We start from the raw sequence: 12759 nt of genomic DNA on the forward strand, positions 1-12759 counted from the left end.
GTGCAAAACTTTCATTTCCATGCTAGGAGCTCACCACCTACGGTGGAATTTTATTTATATGATGAGCATAAGGAGATGTCACTTCGTGACTTTTGTCGGGTTTGTTTGATCCCTTTTGAGGGCAGTGTAGAGGAACCACATCGTGATGATGTGGATGGGTTCATTGATACCATTACTGTAGGGGAAACGAGGAAGGTTTGCGACGCAAGAATTACTAGCATACACTTTCCTGTTCTGCGTTACTTTGCTATATTTGCTAGTAGATGCTTAATTGGGCATGGAAACTATGGAAACCTAAGTGCCCCTGATATTGTTATTTTGTGCCATGCCTTATTCCGTGATGATACATTCAGCATGGACGCTATTATTGCAAAACGGTTAAATCTTAACCGTACTAAGGGCCCCATCCTTGGAGGCATCTTCGCCTCGCGCCTCGCTACACATTTTAACATACCTATTAGGCATTATGAGAAGGAAGAAAAATTGTTGCCTCCTGTTTATTTAGATTATAAGAGTATGGTAGCACATGATTTTATTGTTAAGAATAGGCAAAAGGAGCTTAAGTACAAATTAATATTTGGTAAAAAAATCATCCCGAGACTATTACCTTGCATGCTCCTTCCTTGTTTGATTTATCTGCAGGCAAGTACCTTGTTCCGTTGGAGGCCATTCACGCCTACCGGAACCCTACAGCAGCTACAGAGCCAGAGCCGGAATCACAATTTGATCCTCCACGACAGTCTGATTATCAATGGGATCCGGAGGTGATTGCCAACCAGTGGCAATCCGAGGCTTCTTCACAGTACGACCCCAACTATTACTTTGGATATCCGCCAGGCCAGCTGTGGCCATAGACCAACTTAGGCCAAAAGCCTAAGCTTGGGGGAGTACGTATTTCTCACCGACATTACATTCATGTTCACACACTCATTGCTAGTTGTCGGTGCTCATACTTTTTCATCGTATCATCCATGCTAGTTTATATTCCCTTTTTATGCTTTCTTCTTGTGTGTTTAATAAACCTTGATAAAAAAACAAAAAAATTAGTTGTAGTTTTTAATTAGTTTACTTTCCATGCTTGTAGTAGTAATTAAAAGGAAAACCAAAAAATATTTCTCGTTCTTCTTTTGCTTGTTGGGAGCTTTCCCATGTTAATAGTTTTATTTTCTTTATTGTTCTTTGGGGGTCGAGAGGAGAAGACCATAATGAAAATGTTAAAGTGGCTCTTATATGCTGTATTGTTAATCTAACAAAGAGCCCATATTACCTTGTCTTCTCTCTTGAATTGAATGCTTGCAGATTCCAGCTTAGTCCAATGCACGTGCACTATTATTATTATCCACACTATTCGGTCGTGCAAGTGAAAGGCAATAATGACGATATATGATGAATTGATTGAGATGAGGAAAGCTGGTATGAACTCGACCTCTCTTGTTTTTGTAAATATGATTAGTCCATCGTTCCTGATTCAGCGTATTATGAATGAAACATGTTTGCAATGACAATTAGAGATTATAGTTGCTTATGCCATGCTTAATTTGCTAGGAGTTTATAATCGTTTACCTTGCATGCCAACATGCTATTAAAATGGTTGTGATGTGGTATGATAGGGTGGTATCCTCCTTTGAACGATTCGAGTGGCTTGACTTGGCACATGTTCACGCTTGTAGTTGAAACAAAATCAACATAGCCTCTACGATATTTATGTTCATGGTGCGTTATATCCTACTCATGCTTGCAGTCGGTGTTGATTAATTTTAATGCATGTTCATGACTGTTGTCACTCTCTAGCTGGTCGCTTCCCAGTCTTTTGCTAGCATTCACCTGTACTAAGCGGGAATACTGCTTGTGCATCCAATTCCATAAACCCCAAAGTTATTCCATATGAGTCCACCATACCTACCTATATACTGTATCTACCTGCCATTCCAAGTAAATATGTATGTGCCAAACTCTAAACCTTCAAATAAATATCCTGTTTTGTATGCTTGAATAGCTCATGTATCAACTAGGGCTGTCCGTATCTTCCATGTTAGCCGGGTTATTCTCAAGAGGAGTGGACTCCGCTCCTCACTCACGAGAAAATGGCTGGTCACCGGGATGCCCAGTCCCATGCTTTATGCAAATCAAATCAAAATAACTGCAAACAAAACTCCCCCGGGACTGTTGTTAGTTGGAGGCACTCGTTGTTTCAAGCAAACCATGGATTGATGCTTGTTGGTGGAGGCGGAGTATAAACTTTACCATTATGTTTGGGAACCACCTATAATGTGTGTAGCATGGAAGATATCGACATCTCTTGGTTGTTATGTTGACAATGAAAGTATACTGCTCAAAATATTATTCATATCTATTTCAAAACCGAGCTCTGGCACCTCTACAAATCCCTGCTTCCCTCTGCGAAGGGCCTATCTATTTACTTTTATGTTGAGTCATTATCCTCTTATTAAAAAGCACAAGTTGGAGAGCACCACTGTCATTTGCATCCATTACTGTTAGTTTACAATGAGTATGACTTGAATGGATCTCTTTTACCATGAATTACAATGTCTAGTCAGACCTTGATCTTTAAAGGCGCTCTGCATTTATGTTTTGCGGTCTCAGAAAGGGCTAGCGAGATACCACCTTGTTATATCATATCATGATTGTTTTGAGAAAGTGTTGTCATCCGAGATTTATTATTATTGCTTGCTAGTTGATTATGTCATTGATATGAGTAAACATGAGACCTAAATGTTATTGTGAATATGGTTAGTTCATAATCTTTGCTAAAAACTTGAATGTTGGCTTTACATATTTACAACAACAAGAGCAAACAAAGTTTGTAAAAGTTTTTCTTTATCACTTTCAGTTTATCAACTGAATTGCTTGAGGACAAGCAAAGGTTTAAGCTTGGGGGAGTTGATACATCTCCATCATATCTACTTTTCCAAACACTTTTGCCCTTGTTTTGGACTCTAACTTGCATGATTTGAATGGAACTAACCCGGACTGACGCTGTTTTCAGCAGAATTGCCATGGTGTTATTTTTGTGCAGAAATAAAAGTTCTCGGAATGACCTGAAAATCAATGGAGAATTATTTTGGAATATATAATGAATATTGGAAGGAAGATCCATGTCAGGGGGTGTCCCACCTGTCCACGAGGGTGGGGGCGCGCCTGCCCCCCTGGGCGCGCCCCCTGCCTCGTGGGCCCCCTGACGCTCCATCGACCTCAACCTGGACTCCATATATTCACTTTCGAGGAGAAAAAACTAGAGGAGAAGGATTCATCGCGTTTTACGATACGGAGCCGCCGCCAAGCCCTAAACTCTCTTGGGAGGGCTGATCTGGAGTCCGTTTGGGGCTCCGGAGAGGGGAATCCGTCGCCATCGTCATCATCAACCTTCCTCCATCACCAATTTCATGATGCTTACCAGGTCGAGCGTGAGTAATTCCATCGTAGGCTTGCTGGACGGTGATGGGTTGGATGAGATTTATCATGTAATCGAGTTAGTTTTGTTAGGGTTTGATCCCTATTATCCACTATGTTCTAATATTGATGTTGCTATGACTTTTCTATGCTTAATGCTTGTCACTAGGGCCCGAGTGCCATGATTTCAGATCTGAACCTATTATGTTTTCATCAATATATGAGAGTTCTTGATCCTATCTGGCAAGTCTATAGTTACCTATTATGTGTTATGATCCGTTAACCCCGAAGTGACAATAATCGGGATACTTACCGATGATGACCGTAATTTGAGGAGTTCATATATTCACTATGTGTTAATGCTTTGTTCCGGTACTCTATTAAAAGGAGACCTTAATATCTCTTAGTTTTCAATAGGACCCCGCTGCCACGGGAGGGTAGGACAAAAGATGTCATGCAAGTTCTTTTCCATAAGCACGTATGACTATATTCGGACTACATGCCTACATTACATTGATGAACTGGAGCTAGTTCTGTGTCACCCTAGGTTATGACTGTTACATGATGAACCGCATCTGGCATAATTCTCCATCACCGATCCACTGCCTATGAGCTTTCCATATATTGTTCTTCGCTTAATTACTTTTCCGTTGCTATTGTTATCATCACTACAAAATACCAAAAACATTACTTTTGCTACCGTTACTTTTGTTATCTTTATCACTACTATCATATTACTTTGCTACTGAATACTTTGCTGCAGATATTAAGTTTCCAGGTGTGGTTGAATTGACAACTCAGCTGCTAATACTTGAGAATATTCTTTGGCTCCCCTTGTGTCGAATCAATAAATTTGGGTTGAATACTCTACCCTTGAAAACTGTTGCGGTCCCCTATACTTGTGGGTTATCAAGACTATTTTCCGACCTGCAACCAACGCGATAAAGGGGTTGTCAAGCCCTTCATGGTAACTTACGAGAGTGAGATCTGATAGATATGATAAGATAATATTTTTGGTATTTTTATGATAAATAGAAATAAAGATGCAAAGTAAAATAAAAGATAAAAGAAATAACTAAGTATTGGAAGATTAATATGATAGAAGATAGACCCGGGGGCCATAGGTTTCACTAGAGGCTTCTCTCAAGAGCATAAGTATTATGGTGGGTAAACGAATTATTGTAGAGCAATTGATAGAATTGAGCATAGTTTTGAGAATATCTAGGTATGTCATGTATATAGGCATCATGTCCGAGACAAGTAGACCAAAAGGATTCTGCATCTACTACTATTACTCCACACATCGACCGCTATCCAGCATGCATCTAGAGTATTAAGTTCAAGAGAACAGAGTAAAGCTTTAAGGAAGATGACATGATGTAGAGGGATAAACTCATGCAATATGATATAAACCCCATCTTTTTATCCTCGATGGCAACAATACAATACGTGTTCGGTTCCCTTTCTGTCACTGGGATCGAGCACCGCAAGATTGAACCCAAAGCTAAGCACTTCTCCCATTGCAAGAAAGATCAATCTAGTAGGCCAAACCAAACTGATAATTCGAAGAGACTTGCAAAGATAACCAATCATACATAAAAGAATTCAGAGAAGATTCAAATATTGTTCATAGATAAACTTGATCATAAACCCACAATTCATCGGTCTCAACAAACACACCGCAAAAAGATTACATCGAAAGATCTGTTGGAAATATGCCTAGAGGCAATAATAAAAGATTATTATTATATTTCCTTGTTCATGATAATTGTCTTTTATTCATGCTATAATTGTGTTATCCGGAAATCGTAATACATGTGTGAATAATAGACACCAACATGTCCCTAGTAAGCCTCTAGTTGACTAGCTCGTTGATCAACAGATAGTCATGGTTTCCTGACTATGGATATTGGATGTCATTGATAACGAGATCACATCATTAGGAGAATGATGTGATGGACAAGACCCAATCCTAAACATAGCATCAAGATCGTATAGTTCGTTTGCTAGAGTTTTTCCAATGTCAAAGTATCTTTTCCTTAGACCATGAGATCGTGTAACTCCCGGATACCGTAGGAGTGCTTTGGGTGTACCAAACGTCACAACGTAACTGGGTGACTATAAAGGTATACTACGGGTATCTCCGAAAGTGTCTGTTGGGTTGACACGGATCAAGACTGGGATTTGTCACTCCGTATGACGGAGAGGTATCACTGGGCCCACTCGGTAATGCATCATCATAATGAGCTCAAAGTGACCAAGTGTCTGGTCACGGGATCATGCATTACGGTACGAGTAAAGTGACTTGCCGGTAACGAGATTGAACGAGGTATTGGGGTTCCGACGATCGAATCTCGGGCAAGTAACATACCGATTGACGAAGGGAATTGTATACGGGGTTGATTGAATCCTCGACATCGTGGTTCATCCGATGAGATCATCGAGGAGCATGTGGGAGCCAACATGGGTATCCAGATCCCGCTGTTGGTTATTGACCAGAGAGCCGTCTCGGTCATGTCTACATGTCTCCCGAACCCGTAGGGTCTACACACTTAAGGTTCGGTGACGCTAGGGTTGTAGGGATATGTATATGCAGTAACCCGAATGTTGTTCGGAGTCCCGGATGAGATCCCGGACGTCACGAGGAGTTCCGGAATGGTCCGGAGGTAAAGAATTATATATAGGAAGTGCTATTTCGGCCATCGGGACAAGTTTCGGGGTCACCGGTATTGTACCGGGACCACCGGAAGGGTCCCGGGGGTCCACCGGGTGGGGCCACCTATCCCGGAGGGCCCCATGGGCTGAAGTGGGAAGGGATCCAGCCCAAAGTGGGCTGGGGCGCCACTTCCCCTAGGGCCCATGCGCCTAGGGTGGGGGAAACCCTAAAGGGGGGCGCCCCCTTGCTTGGGGGGCAAGCCCCCACCCCTTGGCCGCTGCCCCCCTAGGAGATTGCATCTCCTAGGGCCGGCGCCCCCCCTAGGCCCCCCTATATATAGTGGGGGAGATGGAGGACCTCTTACCTTTGCCTTTGGTGCCTCCCTCTCCCTCTCCAACACCTCCTCCTCCTCCATAGAGCTTGGCGAAACCCTGCCGGAGTACTGCAGCTCCACCACCACCACGCCGTCGCGCTGCTGCTGGAGCCATCTTCCTCAACCTCTCCTTCCCCCTTGCTGGATCAAGAAGGAGGAGACGTTACGCTGACCGTACGTGTGTTGAACGCGGAGGTGCCGTCCGTTCGGCGCTAGGATCTCCGGTGATTTGGATCACGTCGAGTACGACTTCCTCATCCCCGTTCTTTGAACGCTTCCGCGCGTGATCTACAAAGGTATGTAGATGCAATCCAATCACTCGTTGCTAGATGAACTCCTAGATGGATCTTGGTGAAACCGTAGGAATTTTTTTTATTTTCTGCAACGTTCCCCAACAGTGGTATCAGAGCTAGGTCTATGCGTAGTTCTCTTGCACGAGTAGAACACAATTTGTTGTGGGCGTTGATGTTGTCAACTTTCTTGCCGCTACTAGTCTTATCTTGCTTCAACGGTATTGTGGGATGAAGCGGTCCGGACCAACCTTACACGTACGCTTACGTGAGACCGGTTCCACTGACTAACATGCACAAGTTGCATAAGGTGGCTGGCGGGTGTCTGTCTCTCCCACTTTAGTTGGAGTGGATTCGATGAAAAGGGTCCTTATGAAGGGTAAATAGAAGTTGACAAATCACGTTGTGGCTTTCACGTAGGTAAGAAAACGTTCTTGCTAGAACCCTATTTCAGCCACGTAAAACTTGCAACAATAATTAGAGGACGTCTAACTTGTTTTTGCAGCAAGTGCTTTGTGATATGATATGGACAAAGTTGTGATGAATGATGAATGATATATATGTGATGTATGAGATGTTCATGCTATTGTAATAGGAATCACGACTTGCATGTCGATGAGTATGACAACCGGCAGGAGCCATAGGAGTTGTCTTTATTTTTTGTATGACCTGCGTGTCATCGAGAAACGCCATGTAAATTACTTTACTTTATTGCTAAACGCGTTAGCCATAGTAGTAGAAGTAATAGTTGGCGAGCAACTTCATGGAGACACGATGATGGAGATCATGATGATGGAGATCATGGTGTCATGCCGGTGACAAGATGATCATGGAGCCCCAAGATGGAGATCAAAGGAGCTATGTGATATTGGCCATATCATGTCACTATTATTATTTGATTGCATGTGATGTTTATCATGTTTCTGCATCTTGTTTACTTAGAACGACGGTAGTAAATAAGATGATCCCTCATAATAATTTCAAGAAAGTGTTCCCCCTAACTGTGCACCGTTGCGACAGTTCGTTGTTTTGAAGCACCACATGATGATCGGGTGTTAGATTTCAACGTTCACATACAACGGGTGTAAGATAGATTTACACATGCAAACACTTAGGTTGACTTGACGAGCCTAGCATGTACAGACATGGCCTCGGAACACAGAAGACCGAAAGGTCAAGCATGAGTCGTATAGAAGATACGATCAACATGAAGATGTTCACCGATGTTGACTAGTCCGTCTCACGTGATGATCGAACACGGCCTAGTTAACTTGGATCATGTTATACTTAGATTACTGGAGGGATGTCTATCTAAGTGGGAGTTCATTGAATAATTTGATTAGATGAACTTAATTATCATGAACTTAGTCTAAAATATTTACAATATGTCTTGTAGATCAAATGGCCAACGTAGTCCTCAACTTCAACGCGTTCCTAGAGAAAACCAAGCTGAAAGACGATGGTAGCAACTACACGGACTGGGTCCGGAACCTGAGGATCATCCTCATAGCTGCCAAGAAAGATTATGTCCTACAAGCACGCTAGGTGACGCACCTGTTCTCCCTGCAGAACAAGACGTTATGAACGCTTGGCAGGCACGTACCGATGACTACTCCCTCGTTCAGTGCGGCATGCTTTACAGCTTAGAGCCGGGGCTCCAAAAGCGTTTTGAGAGACACGGAGCATATGAGATGTTCGAAGAGCTGAAAATGGTTTTCCAAGCTCATGCCCGGGTCGAGAGATATCAAGTCTCCGACAAGTTCTTCAGCTGTAAGATGGAGGAAAACAGTTCTGTCAGTGAGCACATACTCACTATGTCTGGGTTGCATAACCGCTTGACTCAGCTGGGAGTTAATCTCCCGGATGACGCGGTCATTGACAGAATCCTTCAGTCGCTTCCACCGAGCTACAAGAGCTTCGTGATGAACTTCAATATGCAGGGGATGGAAAAGACCATTCCTGAAGTATTTGCAATGCTGAAATCAGCAGAGGTAGAAGTCAAAAAGGAACATCAAGTGTTGATGGTGAATAAAACCACTAAGTTCAAGAAGGGCAAGGGTAAGAAAGCTTTCAAGAAGGACGGCAAGGGAGTTGCCGCGCCCGGCAAGCAAGCTGCCGTGAAGAAGCCAAAGAATGGATCCAAGCCCGAGACTGAGTGCTTTTATTGCAAGGGAAGTGGTCACTGGAAGCGGAACTGCCCCAAATACTTGGCGGACAAGAAGGCCGGCATCACGAAAGGTATATGTGATATACATGTAATTGATGTGTATCTTACCAGTACTCGTAGTAGCTCCTGGGTATTTGATACTGGTGCGGTTGCTCACATTTGTAACTCAAAACAGGAGCTGCGGAATAAGCGGAGACTGGCAAAGGACGAGGTGACGATGCGCGTCGGGAATGGTTCCAAGGTCAATGTGATCGCCGTCGGCACGCTACCTCTACATTTACCTTCGGGATTAGTTTTAAACCTTAATAATTGTTATTTAGTGCCAGCTTTGAGCATGAACATTGTATCAGGATCTCGTTTAATTCGAGATGGCTACTCATTTAAATCCGAGAATAATGGTTGTTCTATTTATATGAGAGATATGTTTTATGGTCATGCTCCGATGGTGAATGGTTTATTCTCAATGAATCTCGAGCGTAATGCTACACATGTTCATAGTGTGAGTACCAAAAGATGTAAGATTGATAATGATAGTCCCACATACTTGTGGCAGTGCCGCCTTGGTCACATAGGTGTCAAACGCATGAAGAAGCTCCATGCTGATGGACTTTTAGAGTCTCTTAATTACGAATCATTTGACACGTGCGAACCATGCCTCATGGGTAAAATGACCAAGACTCCGTTCTCAGGAATAATGGAGCGAGCAACCAACTTATTGGAAATCATACATACTGATGTGTGCGGTCCAATGAGTGTTGAGGCTCGCGGTGGCTATCGTTATGTTCTCACCCTCACTGATGACTTGAGTAGATATGGGTATATCTATTTAATGAAACACAAGTCTGAGACCTTTGAAAAGTTCAAGGAATTTCAGAGTGAGGTTGAGAATCAACGTGATAGGAAAATCAAGTTCCTGCGATCAGATCGTGGAGGAGAATACTTGAGTCACGAGTTTGGCACACACTTAAGAAAATGTGGAATAGTTTCATAGCTCACGCCGCCTGGAACACCTCAGCGTAATGGTGTGTCCGAACGTCGTAATCGCACTCTATTAGATATGGTGCGATCTATGATGTCTCTTACCGATTTACCGCTATCTTTTTGGGGCTATGCTTTAGAGACTGCCTCATTCACTTTAAATAGGGCTCCGTCGAAATCCGTTGAGACGACACCGTATGAATTATGGTTTGGGAAGAAACCTAAGCTGTTGTTTATAAAAGTTTGGGGATGCGATGCTTATGTCAAGAAACTTCAACCTGAAAAGCTCGAACCCAAGTCGGAAAAATGCGTCTTCATAGGATACCCTAAAGAAACTATTGGGTATACCTTCTACCTCAGATCCGAAGGCAAGATCTTTGTTGCCAAGAATGGATCCTTTCTAGAGAAGGAGTTTCTCTCGAAAGAAGTAAGTGGGAGGAAAGTAGAACTTGATGAAGTATTACCTCTTGAACCGGAAAATGGCGCAACTCAAGAAAATGTTCCTGAGGTGCCTGCACCGACTAGAGAGGAAGTTAATGATGATGATCAAGATACTTCTGATCAAGCTCCTACTGAAATTCGAAGGTCCACAAGGACACGTTCCGCACCAGATTGGTACGGCAACCCTGTCTTGGAAATCATGTTGTTAGACAACGGTGAACCTTCGAACTATGAAGAAGCGATGGCGGGCCCGGATTCCGACAAATGGCTGGAAGCCATGAAATCCGAGATAGGATCCATGTATGAAAACGAAGTATGGACTTTGACTGACTTGCCTGAAGAGCGGCGAGCCATAGAAAATAAATGGATCTTTAAGAAGAAGACAGACGCGGATGGTAATGTGACCATCTATAAGGCTCGGCTTGTCGCTAAGGGTTATCGACAAGTTCAAGGGGTTGACTACGATGAGACTTTCTCACCGGTAGCGAAGCTAAAGTCTGTCCGAATCATGTTAGCAATTGCCGCATTCTATGATTATGAGATATGGCAAATGGACGTCAAAACGGCATTCCTTAATGGTTTCCTTAAGGAAGAATTGTATATGATGCAGCCGGAAGGTTTTGTCGATCCTAAGAATGCTGACAAGGTGTGCGAGCTCCAACGCTCGATTTATGGGCTGGTGCAAGCATCTCGGAGTTGGAACATTCGCTTTGATGAGATGATCAAAGCGTTTGGGTTTACGCAGACTTATGGAGAAGCCTGTGTTTACAAGAAAGTGAGTGGGAGCTGTGTAGCATTTCTCATATTATATGTAGATGACATACTTTTGATGGGAAATGATATAGAACTCTTGGACAGCATTAAGGCCTACTTGAATAAGAGTTTTTCAATGAAGGACCTTGGAGAAGCTGCATATATATTAGGCATCAAGATCTATAGAGATAGATCAAGACGCCTCATAGGTCTTTCACAAAGCACATACCTTGATAAGATATTGAAGAAATTCAATATGGATCAGTCTAAGAAGGGGTTCTTGCCTGTGTTACAAGGTGTGAAATTGAGCTCAACTCAATGTCCGACCACGGCAGAAGATATAGAAGAGATGAGTGTCATCCCCTATGCCTCAGCCATAGGCTCTATTATGTATGCCATGCTGTGTACCAGACCTGATGTAAACCTTGTCGTTAGTTTGGTAGGAAGGTACCAAAGTAATCCCGGCAAGGAACACTGGACAGCGGTCAAGAATATCCTGAAGTACCTGAAAAGGACTAAGGAAATGTTTCTTGTTTATGGAGGTGACGAAGAGCTCGTCGTAAAAGGTTACGTCGACGCTAGCTTCGACACAGATCTGGATGACTCTAAGTCACAAACCGGATACGTGTATATTTTGAATGGTGGGGCAGTAAGCTGGTGCAGTTGCAAGCAGAGCGTCGTGGCGGGATCTACATGTGAAGCGGAGTACATGGCAGCCTCGGAGGCAGCGCATGAAGCAATTTGGGTGAAGGAGTTCATCACCGACCTAGGAGCCATACCCAATGCGTCGGGGCCGATCAAGCTCTTCTATGACAACACTGGAGCTATTGCTCTTGCCAAGGAGCCCAGGTTTCACAAGAAGACAAGGCACATCAAGCGTCGCTTCAACTCCATTCGTGAAAATGTTCAAGATGGAGACATAGATATTTGTAAAGTACATACGGACCTGAATGTAGCAGATCCGTTGACTAAGCCTCTCGCTAGAGCAAAACATGATCAACACCAGAATTCCATGGGTGTTTGATTCATCACAATGTAACTAGATTATTGACTCTAGTGCAAGTGGGAGACTGTTGGAAATATGCCCTAGAGGCAATAATAAAAGCATTATTATTATATTTCCTTGTTCATGATAATTGTCTTTATTCATGCTATAATTGTGTTATCCGGAAATCGTAATACATGTGTGAATAATAGACACCAACATGTCCCTAGTAAGCCTCTAGTTGACTAGCTCGTTGATCAACAGATAGTCATGGTTTCCTGACTATGGACATTGGATGTCATTGATAACGAGATCACATCATTAAGAGAATGATGTGATGGACAAGACCCAATCCTAAACATAGCACAAGATCATATAGTTCGTTTGCTAGAGTTTTCCAATGTCAAGTATCTTTTCCTTAGACCATGAGATCGTGTAACTCCCGGATACCGTAGGAGTGCTTTGGGTGTACCAAACGTCACAACGTGACTGGGTGACTATAAAGGTATACTACGGGTATCTCCGAAAGTGTCTGTTGGGTTGACACGGATCAAGACTGGGATTTGTCACTCCTGTATGACGGAGAGGTATCACTGGGCCCACTCGGTAATGCATCATCATGAGCTCAAAGTGACCAAGTGTCTGGTCACGGGATCATGCATTACGGTACGAGTAAAGTGACTTGCCGGTAACGAGATTGAACGA

Source organism: Triticum urartu, chromosome 3 (assembly GCF_003073215.2).
Source record: "Triticum urartu cultivar G1812 chromosome 3, Tu2.1, whole genome shotgun sequence".
Lineage (NCBI taxonomy): Eukaryota > Viridiplantae > Streptophyta > Magnoliopsida > Poales > Poaceae > Triticum > Triticum urartu.